The 11,519-nt window shown below is 37.9% G+C and overlaps 1 long non-coding RNA gene across 1 annotated transcript in view; it reads left to right on the top strand.

Moving 5' to 3' along the window:
* The first annotated feature begins 10,063 nt into the window (after positions 1-10,063).
* LOC135733331 (uncharacterized) overlaps positions 10,064-11,519 on the top strand; it is a 48,837-nt gene continuing 47,381 nt past the window's right edge. The window contains exon 1 of the long non-coding RNA XR_010526936.1: positions 10,064-11,365. This is a non-coding gene — a long non-coding RNA (uncharacterized lncRNA). The remainder of the gene's footprint in view (positions 11,366-11,519) is intronic.

Below are 11,519 nucleotides of genomic sequence, written 5' to 3'. Positions count from 1 at the left end.
AGGGGGATGTTATTGTTTTTTCTTTTCCGGGCAGTTAACATTACACTTACATAATTCACACAGCCCTTAAAAGCAAACACTTACGATTCAGATCCAATTGAATTTCGCTCCTCAGATTGCAGCCTCACTGGGCCTACGGGTCGTACTGGGTCTCTTAGCGGTTATTTACTTATTTAGGTTATGATGATGTTTTCACACAGCTGATGGAATGGCTCTCCTCCTTGTTTCAGCACTCATGTGGTGACTTCTTCATGTTTCAGATGGCTGGTGGTGAAATACTTCTTTGTTCTCTACATAAGGCGAGAGGATGTTAAAGTAGGTACCATGAATTTATACGAAAAGGGATTTCACATCAAAATAGGGACCCAAGGGACTGTAGTCAGACATCACTATGCAGGCAGATTGGGTTGTAGATTTCAAGCAATTTCATCATGTATTGCTGATATTAACATTTTTTTTATAAATAAGGTTTATATTTCATTTGCGTAAAAACAATTTGAAGGTTAAGGAAAATAAACCTAATTCATGGTGGTTGGAAATTAATCTTGCTTTTGGGATGTTTTCATATATTTTACTGATGAAATGTTAAAATCTGAAGGATCAGACAACATCATTGCTTACTATTAAGTGCTCAACCTATAGGCAGGCTTGCTGGTGGCATCACTGCACAGATGAGTTTGCTCAAATACTTGGGCAGGATTTTTTTTTAGAGAAAACCATAATGGGTCAATAACACCTGCGAGAGAAAACACTACATGAAAATGGTGAAGAATTATGCTGCCACATTTATAATTTAAATATATTATGATACTCCAGTTATTACTAATATGATAATTATTTTATATTATTTCACACGACATTCTCAGTATGTGATGCCACTTCATGTCATGATATAATCAAAATTAACCATAAAAATGTGTCATAATTTTTTATGTACTGTACTGTCACACTTTTTGTTTAAAGGTTTGTTAACACAGCTGCATACTTTGATGCCATAGCTGGCACAGCTGATGCCATAAAAGGTGAGATGGAAGAAATTTTCATCACTGCCTGGTGGTAACATTTAGAATAAGCATTATGTATCTATCATTTTAAAGGAGCTGTGTGTTACATTGACTTCTAGTGGTTTAATTTGGTACCGCAGTCTAAATTCAAAATACTGTAGATTTTTTTCCCTGTCCCCTCTTGGGTTGCCAGACACATACAAGAGCGCAACTGGAAAAAAAGCATATGTTAATTAGCCTACTTTTATTTTTGCAATGTTTTTTGTTGTCAGCTTCTGTGGATTTTTATTACTTAATTTGCAACTCATTTTGGAGGTTCTGATTGGCGTGGTTGGCGTTTGGGCGGAAGTTTGATTCCACGGCTCCGCCTCTGGCCTCCGCCTCTGGCTCCGCGGACGATTCCTTCTGCGCATGCCTTGGCTCCAAACTGACGTTTTTACGTAACATGGCGGCGACCGTGGTCGGACATTTTTGGCTTCAATTCATTACAATGGTGGGAGGCGACGTCGCGCCGTCCATCTTTTTTTACAGTCTATGGTAAATACACAAAGAAGACCCTCATGAGACTTCATTCTAACATCATGGTGAGTGTGTCAAACAGTATGTCAAACGTTGTGAAAAGCAAAAACATGTCCAGAACTGATCGTATTACAGAGAGGACCCGTCCCTCCGAATTAGTTTCTCAATCACCCACAACAAGTGTTTGACTTATACATCTACCCATGTCTCTCCAAAAACTAAGGTTCCATCAAAACACATCACGCATAACACCGGGGCACCCAGCGTGCCCGCAACCTCTATTGACAGGAATAGCATGTTATTTAGATCATGTGTGGACTTGACCAAAAACTTCTCTGGCATGAGGAAGATCACTCTGTCTGGAACCCTACAGAGATAGATGGTCAGGTTTTCCTTGCTGATGGTCTTTGTAAGAGCCCACGGCTGTGAGTCTGCATCCTCCCCTGGTGCCACAGAGCTTCTATGGCAATGTGGCACCGCAGTATTTATCACCATAGCACCTCAGGCCACTGAGTGATTGACGTGCAGTCACATTATCTTATCAGAGCTCTGGTTGAGTCTGGGCAGTGGAGTGACACTGGGAAGTGGCTTGGGATCTACACCCCGAGGATGTGTGTGGCAGAGCAGCTGGGTGGAGGTATTCCTGGGCCCTGCTGGTGTAAAACACCTGCCACCGGCGGTGTCCTCCAGAGGCTGCGCCAAAAACTGGCCAAGGCGCAGCTGTAGCTGTATGAAGCTTGACCAAAGTTGACACCATCTACAATTTGATGTTATTTTTGGACAACAACCAGTTATTTCCTTACTTGATTTTGGTGACTTTAACTCAATTAAAGCTGCAATCCGTAACTTCATTTATTAGAAATAAACAAAAATTAGTAATTGAGCAAGTACACAAATGATCAGTGTTCAAAACGGTCTCCTTAACTTATCCCAAATCAAAATGGCATACTGACTCAGTTGCATCACAGCAAGAAGGTCCCAGGTTCGAGCCTCGGCTGAGTCGGGAGGTCTTTTTGTGTGGAGTTTGCATGTTGTCCCTGTGTCACTTTGGGTTTATTCTGGATTCCTCTCATAGTCCAAAGACACGCAGGTTAGGTGAATTAGAGATGCCAAATTGTCCTTGCCCAACTTGTGTACTAAATAACTTTTTGAAAAACACTTTGGAAAAGGGAGTTGGGCCGAGAACCAAACACACTTGTAGCCAATCAGCAGTAAGGGGCGTGTCTACTAAACAACATCGTTGCCTGGGTTGCGTATGTGTGGGGCAGGCCTATCAAAAGAAGGTCCATATTCTACTGGGGTAGGGGCGTGTTTGTTTAAATGTCAATATCGTGCACTCTGCCTTTAAGAAATATATAAATAAACAATATAGTAAATATAAGTATGTTAAATGATCAGCAATGTTATGTTTCAAACAGAGATGGCAATATAGAGGCAAAAGATTGCAAATTGCAGCTTTAAAGGAATAAAAAAAATAAAACCCTCATTATTTACTCATTGAATTAAACTGAAACTGAGGTATTTAAAAAAGTGCCAGCTCTACTTTTCTTTGCAATGCCATCAGATGCATAGTTCCTATTATAATATTTTAAAGGTCCAATAATGCATGCTATATTTGAGGCTTCATTATAGTTGACTTTAAAAAAGGACATTTCACAAGACTTTTTTAAGATGCAAAATAAATCTTTGGTGTCCCCAGAGTACATAATATGTGATACATATAGATAATTTATTATAGCATGTTAAAATTGTGACTTTGTAGTTGTGAGCAAAAATGTGCTGTTTTGGGCGGGTCCTTTAAAATGCAGATGAGCTGATCTCTGCCCTAAATGTCAGTGCCGTGGTTGGATAGTGCAGATTAAGGGGCTTCTGACATCACAAAGGGAGCCAATTTTCAATGACATATTTTTTCACATGCTTGCAGAGAATGATTGAATCACATTTTCTAGGTTGGTAGAAGCATTGGGGACTCAGTTATAGCACTTAAACATGGAAAAAGTCAGATTTTCAAGATATGTCCCATTTAAGAACTTTTAGGCTGTGTTTGCAAATGTTACTTCAAATCAAGAGGCTCATTACTAAGAGAGGGTATTATGTTTCTAAGCAATAAGAGGTATTTTATCTTACTATGAGAAATTATATTGTCCAGTAAGTAACCACCTAATGTAGCAACCACTCATTACATCCAACAACCCACATAGCAACGCCCTAGCAACTATGCAATATGCAATACCCTGCAAGTATTCAGAACACCCTAGCTTTTTGGTGACAAATGAATTTTTAATCTAGCTATTATAAATAATTCATTTAAAGCAAAGCAAATAAAGATATACTAGACTTCATACAAAAATGCATGAAATTATTTACATTACATTATTTGTTAAATTCGCTAAAATAAGCTTCAGTGTCTTGATTTGTTAGATTAAAATAGAAAAAAAGAATCATTGTATTCTTGCAGGATACAGAGAGAGTTCAGTATGGATCAAAAATAGATGATATCACTGGCTGTTAAGTCAGACTCCTTCACTGAGTCGTAAGTAAATCGGACAGAAAAACTTCTTGTAAATGTAACCCATGGAGAGTGATAGCCCACAGTGGCTTTATAATGTTTGTCAACATCAGGCTGACCACATCAGTGTTCTCCATGCTACTGCCAGCTGAGTGTTTCTGATATCTGTCAAAGATCTCAATGGGGTAATATGACACACAACTGACAGCTGCATACCAAAGCCTTTTCAGATCATGTGCACCCATATGCCAGTAGTAATATTAAAACACTACTGTCAATATATTAAATGCATCTACTTAAATGTTTCTTACATTCATACAGTGACTAATATGTGGGTGTTTCTTAAAGTTCACTCAAAAATAAAAATTTAGCACATATTTTACCCTCAAACTATCATGGTACTTTCTTCTTTTAGCCAAACAGAGTCAGAGTTAAATTAAATAATATCCTTTTCAGCTTTGTAATGGCACTGGATAGTGACCAATTTATAAATCTCCAAAAAGTGCATTTATAAGAAAAACAAATTCATATTGTTATTAAATTTCGAAGCTTGAAGATTAAACATATTTTTTTTCAACTTTTTTATGTTACTTTTATAGATTTCTGCTATTTTTTTGCCTATTTAGCAATGTGATTGTCATTATTTTTAATGTCATTGTGAATAAACTAGTGAGAGTCGAAATGTTCACCTTCAAATTGTCTACTGGGCCAAAAGTGTCCACTGTTGAAGAAACGCCCGTTTTTTTTTGTACAGTATGTTTATCATGTTGGCTATTGTAAAGTAATGACTGTACTGTATATGTTGATACATACTTAAAAAACATTTATAGCTAACTTATATCACAAAATAAACAATTTGTATGGTCTGGCAGTCTTAACAATAGCGATCATAAAAGACCTCTACAGATTGCATTCAGCTGCTTTTTGTGCCTGATGATTTAGTGCAAACGTAAAATTGCAATTATGGAGCATCTGGGGCACCTTGAAGGCCCTGTGGTTGATAATTCCTGCCTTCCTTTTGGGCTCCTTCCTTTCTTTCCCCCAGAGACTTGCATTAAACATAAAGGCTCTGCATGGATGAGTGAGTCAACAAATGACTGGGGCCACTAAATGGGAGCTTTATTTCTCCTGTATGCCACCTCTCCCGGCCTGCTGCCTACCTGCCTGCCATTGTGTCATTAAATATGGGCCCTGGCTTTTAAATAAACATGATTTCAACCCTTCAGATGAAGGCACTTATTGCATTTACTAAGGGGCTTCTTTTCCCATGCTTGAGTGACCGTATCTATCAATGCGGGGCTTCTCAACTGTAAAATCTTTGCTAATATACATGAAACTGTTACAGCTGTTGCTCTAACCTTTCAAAACGTCTCCTAAGGAGCACGGTGATATTTGCACTTAATAAAATTATGCCCACCAGGAGAATAGTGCACTGACGTTTGCCATTTGTCAAATCGAGGCCGCTATGATCCCCCATGAGCCATTAACTCGCACATATCACAGGGCATTTTACCCTTGTCTGAGTTCATGCAGCATGCTGGAGTCGCTTTCGCCGACGTTTAAGTCGTAGCTTCCCAAGGCTAGTGCCACATGGGTGGCCATTACTGCTCCGTAGCTTTACTGTAATAGTCTGTACAGAGCTTTTAGGAAAATGTTGTCTTGGTCGTTTGGCCCTGGATTCCAAAACATGGACTTGGGCTTACATAACACTGCAGAGATTTTAAGGCATTTAGTTCAGTTTTTTTTTAAATGTTCTAAGTCTGAACTTCGTCAAAGTACAATAATAACATCTGCATAAATACTGTAAGCATCCTAGAGATGTATTTGTATCTGTTTTGTAAAATATTACAGTACAGTAGTAATCTTAATTTTTCTGAAGTCTTAGCTACCTGGTGGAAGTGAGTATTGTAATGTGTTTTGGGTCTGTTTTACAGGCCAGTTTCCCCAGAAGATACATAAGCAGCACTGAACTTTGAACTTTTGCAGACTTGATTCTGGCATGCCAAAGACTGGGACAAACTGATTTGATGGTAGGCAACAGTTTGCATACACGCTGAACTAAATGTTAGTCTTAGCATTGCTGCTATGCATTGTAAAAAGAGTTGGTTCAACCTAAAAAAAAAAAAACCTTAAAAAAGTTTTGGTGGGTAGTACGGGTACACACCAAAAGATTTTTTACATCTTATAAGATTTTCAAAATGTTATAGACCACAAACATGAGGATAAAAAATACTAGATTTAACCGTTTTGCTCCTATAGTGTGTGGTGTGCCATGATATGTCAAAGACAGCACACCACACATGAACAGATTTTCGTCCAGAGTCTCGACTAGAACACAGGAAATCTCGCAAAATCTCACGAGACTTTAAAATAAGCGTGGCGGATGATATGCAGGAAGAAATTTCAATGATAGTGCTTGGAATAATTTTCACAGAAAATTCAAGGGAAAAAAGGGTTTGGGTGAAGTCTGCTGTCCACATCAACTTCACTTCACATGACTGCTTCCGTCTTCGATCATCTCGCTTTCTGATTGGATATTGTTTAGTTTCACGTGATAATCTCAAGAGTGTTTGTCCTCGGGGTTCCCCACACACATCAGGATTTCTGATCGTAAAGAATAAACATGTTTAATATTTACGATTCGTGATCGGGGTGGCTCCGACGTTCTTCCGATTAGGTTTGGACACTCTTAACACACACCACACCAAGGGAAGATCTGATAAGATAATCTGTAGAACCAACAAGAAAATCGAGACATAGCTAGGATTGTCGGAAGGGGGGAAATCGGACGAAAATCAGCCCGATTATCGTTTGGTGTGTACCCAGCATAAGTTCAACCCAAAAAAGTAAGTTACTTGGTTGAATAAAAATTTTGAGTTAATTCAACTTAAAATATATTTTTTTACACAACTAATATATTTTTTATATTTTGTATAAGTAAACTACTATTTTTAAGTTGAATTAACTCAACATTTAAATCAACTAGGTTGAACCAACAAATCTTTTTTACAGTGTATCATAAACCACACTTCAGCTGAAAAGCAATTGTCATCCAGCAACAATATTTCTGTTTTTCTCGCAACAGTGCATCTTCGGGCCTCAACAAAAATCAAGATGACTACTACACTACACATAGTTTGATGTCTTCAGCCAATCCATCAAATGAATCAAATGGATGAGGAAACAGAAGTCATGGAAGCTATTTCTCTCATTCTGCAGTCTGTATGGGGCTATTTCTTTATATCTCTATATTAGATTTATATTCACAGTTCTGCTTTGTGAATCGGATGTCCTGGTTTTCCATGTAGTATATCAACTACGTATAAGACACAGCAGGAGAATGGAGAAGTCTGATAGATGTACTATATAAACAAGAGGGTTGCGCAATGTCAAAGCCTAGCCTGTTAAAGAGAATACCACACTGTGATAGGGTTCAAAAGGTCGATGGTTGAGATTTTATTGATATGTTTAAGATAACATGGATGACCTGCATGATATCAGGGTTGTGGTTCATGGAAAAGCTGCAAGAGAAATAGTGAGACATTTTATGCAAAGGTGGAACTTCAACAAGGATAGATAGATAGATAGATAGATAGATAGATAGATAGATAGATAGATAGATAGATAGATAGATAGATAGATAGATAGATAGATAGATAGATAGATAGATAGATAGATAGATAGATAGATAGATAGATGGATTGATAGAAACATGCAGCACATTTATTTTGCTGATCACACATTGCATTGTTTATTTTAGGACTATCGGCCATATCGGCTTGAATATGCAGACAAATCAACTACTAAAATTCTTAAAATATGCACTACCTCCATTACGATCTCTAATGCCGACTAAAGATCAGAGAGTATACCCTTGAACCCAAGGTTTCCAGTCTTTTTGACAAACCATCTTTATTAGCTTGAGCTTAGCACCCCCTGCAGTTGCTTATTGTGTCCTGTTCTGAATGCCGTCAGCGTTCAATGGCCGCCCGCTCTCTCAGCCTCCTTTTAGAGCAATTAGAGGCCTTTTTACTTTGATTGTTCTGTAATTAAATTGGTTTGAGGCCTGTATGATTTCCTTTGGATTATGCCAGTCATATTTCAGGCTTGGCTAGCGATCAGAGACTCTGCTGGTGAATAATTAAAGGAGAGGAAGACAGGTGTATGTGCGGCACAGGAGGACAAACAAAAGGCAGTTGAATGCCTCTGATGAGGTGTTTAGCTGAAATGAGAATTTACGGCTCAGAGACAGATGATAGACTTGTTTATAGCTTTCGCTGTTGATTAGGGAACTAAGAAAGAATTGAAAAGAAAGTCATTCTGTCAGTGATTTATGTTGTAGACATTATGAGATATATTAGACAAATTTCCTTATGAGCTATAAGTTTTATTTTGAGGATGATTTCATTCATTGTCATATTTGATACATTTGTACAACCAATTAATCTATGACAGAGTGTTTGTCTTTTTAAATTTCCCTAAACAGACATTAAATACAAACAACAACGTTTCATTTATTTCTATTGTTTGTTTCTCCTAGGCTCAAGTAAAAATATGTGAGACAAACTTGATTCTTACATAGCCTACCTGAGATCTCCTCTAAAGGAACAGTTCACCCAAATGATCAATTTCCCTCATAATTTACTCAAGCTTATGAGTGAATAAATCATGTCTGCAATCTGTAAATGACAACGTTAAAAAAAATTTTTTTTAAAGGGGACATATCATGAAAATCTAACTTTTTCCATGTTAAAGTGCTATAATTGGGTCCCCAGTGCTTTATCAACCTAGAAAAATAGGGAAAAAACTGTAACTTGTAAAAAAACATGCGAAAAAATAGGTCATTGAAATGTGGCTCCCCTGGTGATGTCAGAAGGGGATAAAACCGCCCCTTATTCGGTGCTATCCAACCGCAGCACTGCTATTTAGTGCAGAGCTCAGCTCATTTGCATTTAAAAGGACACACCCAAAATGGCAAATTTTTGCTCACACCTACAAAGTGGCAATTTTGAATGCGTTATAATAAATTATCCATATGATATTTTGAGCTAAAACTTAACATACGTACTCTGGGACACCAAAGATTTATTTGACATTTTAAAAAGTCTTGTGAAATGTCCCATTTAAGTTATCTTTCTATATGTGGGCAAACATGGCAAGCCCATCGATCATTAAAGTAATCCAAATGACTCCAGTGGTTGTTCTGAAGTGAAAAAGAAATAGTTTTAGCCTATAGTGATCGATATGTTGTGTTTTAAACATATTAAATCGCTTGGTAGGTTAAAGTGTGGTGGCTCATTGATAACGTCATATCTCATTGGTTTTCGCATATCTTGTGACAAAAAACACATATGGCACCTAACAACATCTGTTAGAAAAAAATGGTCAAAGTATGTACCCCAGCTGTCATTGGGACAGTACCCTTTAAAAATGTCCTATTATTTAACATTAAGTACAGATATGTATACAGGGTTCCCACAGGACCTTGAAATCCTTGAAAGTTTGTGAATCTGGGGAAAAAAATTCAAGGCCCTGTGAAGTTTTTGAAAATAAACATACATAGATACAGGTCATTGAAAGTGCTTGAATCTATTTTGTGCAAGAAGTTTTCCTGTAAAAAATCCATATTATTCCCTGTGTAGTGTAGGATAACAAAATAAAAATTCTAGACTGTTTAAGCACACATGCTAAACTGTTTGCTTTAAATCTTATATCTTCTGTATGTGAATGTTGATTCATACCAAAATGCTTGTTTGCATAGTTGTGATTGACAAATGAAAACGTATCTGGTTACGTATGTAGAAGGGAACAAAACACTGCGTCTCCCTTGCCGTACTTCCTGCATCCCTGTAACGCCGTCTTCAACAATATTTCAGATAACAATATACTTCCTGACTCCAGCGTCACCCTGTCTTTGTACCATTGGTTGAATTTGATATACACATTCAGACACACTTACCCCTGGAGGCGTCCCCAAAGTGTCACCGCAGTCATGCAGTGCGAGTTCCCTCAAAAGGGAACAGTAACAATGTATCTTAAAAGGTAACACGATGTAACCTTGCTCTCACTTGAAATGTTACCAGTATGTCGCTTTGAGATACTAATATATCTCTGAGGTGTCTTTGGTAACAATAATGTACATCTGAGGTACTAATATGAACTCTTTAGTACTTTTTGAAAAGCTATTTTTTTCTAATAGGAACATTTTCCTTTAGATCTACAATTATGGTCCACTCTTCCACCATATGATCCTGTGTTGTATCTTATCACACATAACACATAAGAAGTTATATGTCCACTCTCCCACCATATGTGTGATTAGATACAAAACAGGATCATAACACATAAGAAGTTATATGTAGATGAATATCTTGAAACTCCAATGGGGCGAATTAGTTTAGATTAATTTTTCAGAACAGTGGTGAATCAGACATGTGATTCACTATCAAGGTCACTAAAGTTATGAGTATCACTTGGGCAGCTGCCAGCAGCCCATGAGCTGAGTTAATGTTAGTTCTCCCTCATCAGGACTCAATGGATTTTAATCAACACATTACGCCAGTTGTTAATTGCTTGAGAACCATCTGTTTATAACCACACAGCCCAGATTACCGCTTGCCCACCGTGTAAGCTGACATGGCATACAACTCGCTAATTTGCACTGTGAGCACTTCCTTCAACAGGGGTGAAAACGTCAAGCAAAATAAAACTGCGAAAGAAACTTAAAGATCAAGTTTTGCAAGTTTATTTTTTTTAATAAACCTTAGATAAGAACAAAACTTAGTACATATGTACAGAATAAAGAATAATGTTGCTTGCTTATGTAGATAATTGGTAGAGGGTGGCAACACGGTTTTCTTTGTTTCCTCAGACACAAAGCTCGTCTCATGTTCAAACGACATTTGAACCCTCCGCTGGGCGCAGCTGAAAACAGTCTGAGTATAGTCTAGTTAGGACAATAGCCATTAAAAACCTAGTTTCAGGAAAACTTCACACACAATTTATTGTAATCAGCAGCACTGTCTAAGACTAAACAGAGGAATTGAGTATTTTATTCAGTCTCAACAAAGTCCTGCATCTCTGGGGAGTTGAGGTATCAAACAGGGGTTGATGGTCAGACCCATCAGGCTATCTAGATGTGGCACAGTAATTATCGCTCTTTAGGGGTGTGATTTTGGAGTCAACTAGGGTTGTACTGTCTGATCCTAATCAACTCTTCCTTTATTTGCTAGTGGGTGAAGAAGCAGTCGGGGGCACCTTGATACCCCTGCCTCGTGCCAAAGTCTCCCTCCGCACCCAGTATGACGGCAGATCCACCCAGGATAACATTCAGGTGAGATATCCAAACCAAGCCACGTGGGTTCTTTGTCTAAATAAGGGGTTTTCAAACTTTTCTGTCATCATGTTTTGTTCTTATGAACACAAAGGAAGATATTTTGAGGAATATTTGTAACCAAACTGATCAGAAGCCCCATTGACTTCCTAGT

Source organism: Paramisgurnus dabryanus, chromosome 15 (genome assembly GCF_030506205.2).
Source record: "Paramisgurnus dabryanus chromosome 15, PD_genome_1.1, whole genome shotgun sequence".
In the NCBI taxonomy this organism is placed as follows: Eukaryota; Metazoa; Chordata; class Actinopteri; order Cypriniformes; family Cobitidae; genus Paramisgurnus; species Paramisgurnus dabryanus.
Note: the sequence above shows the minus strand (reverse complement) of the source record. Positions and strands in the feature narration are given on the sequence as shown.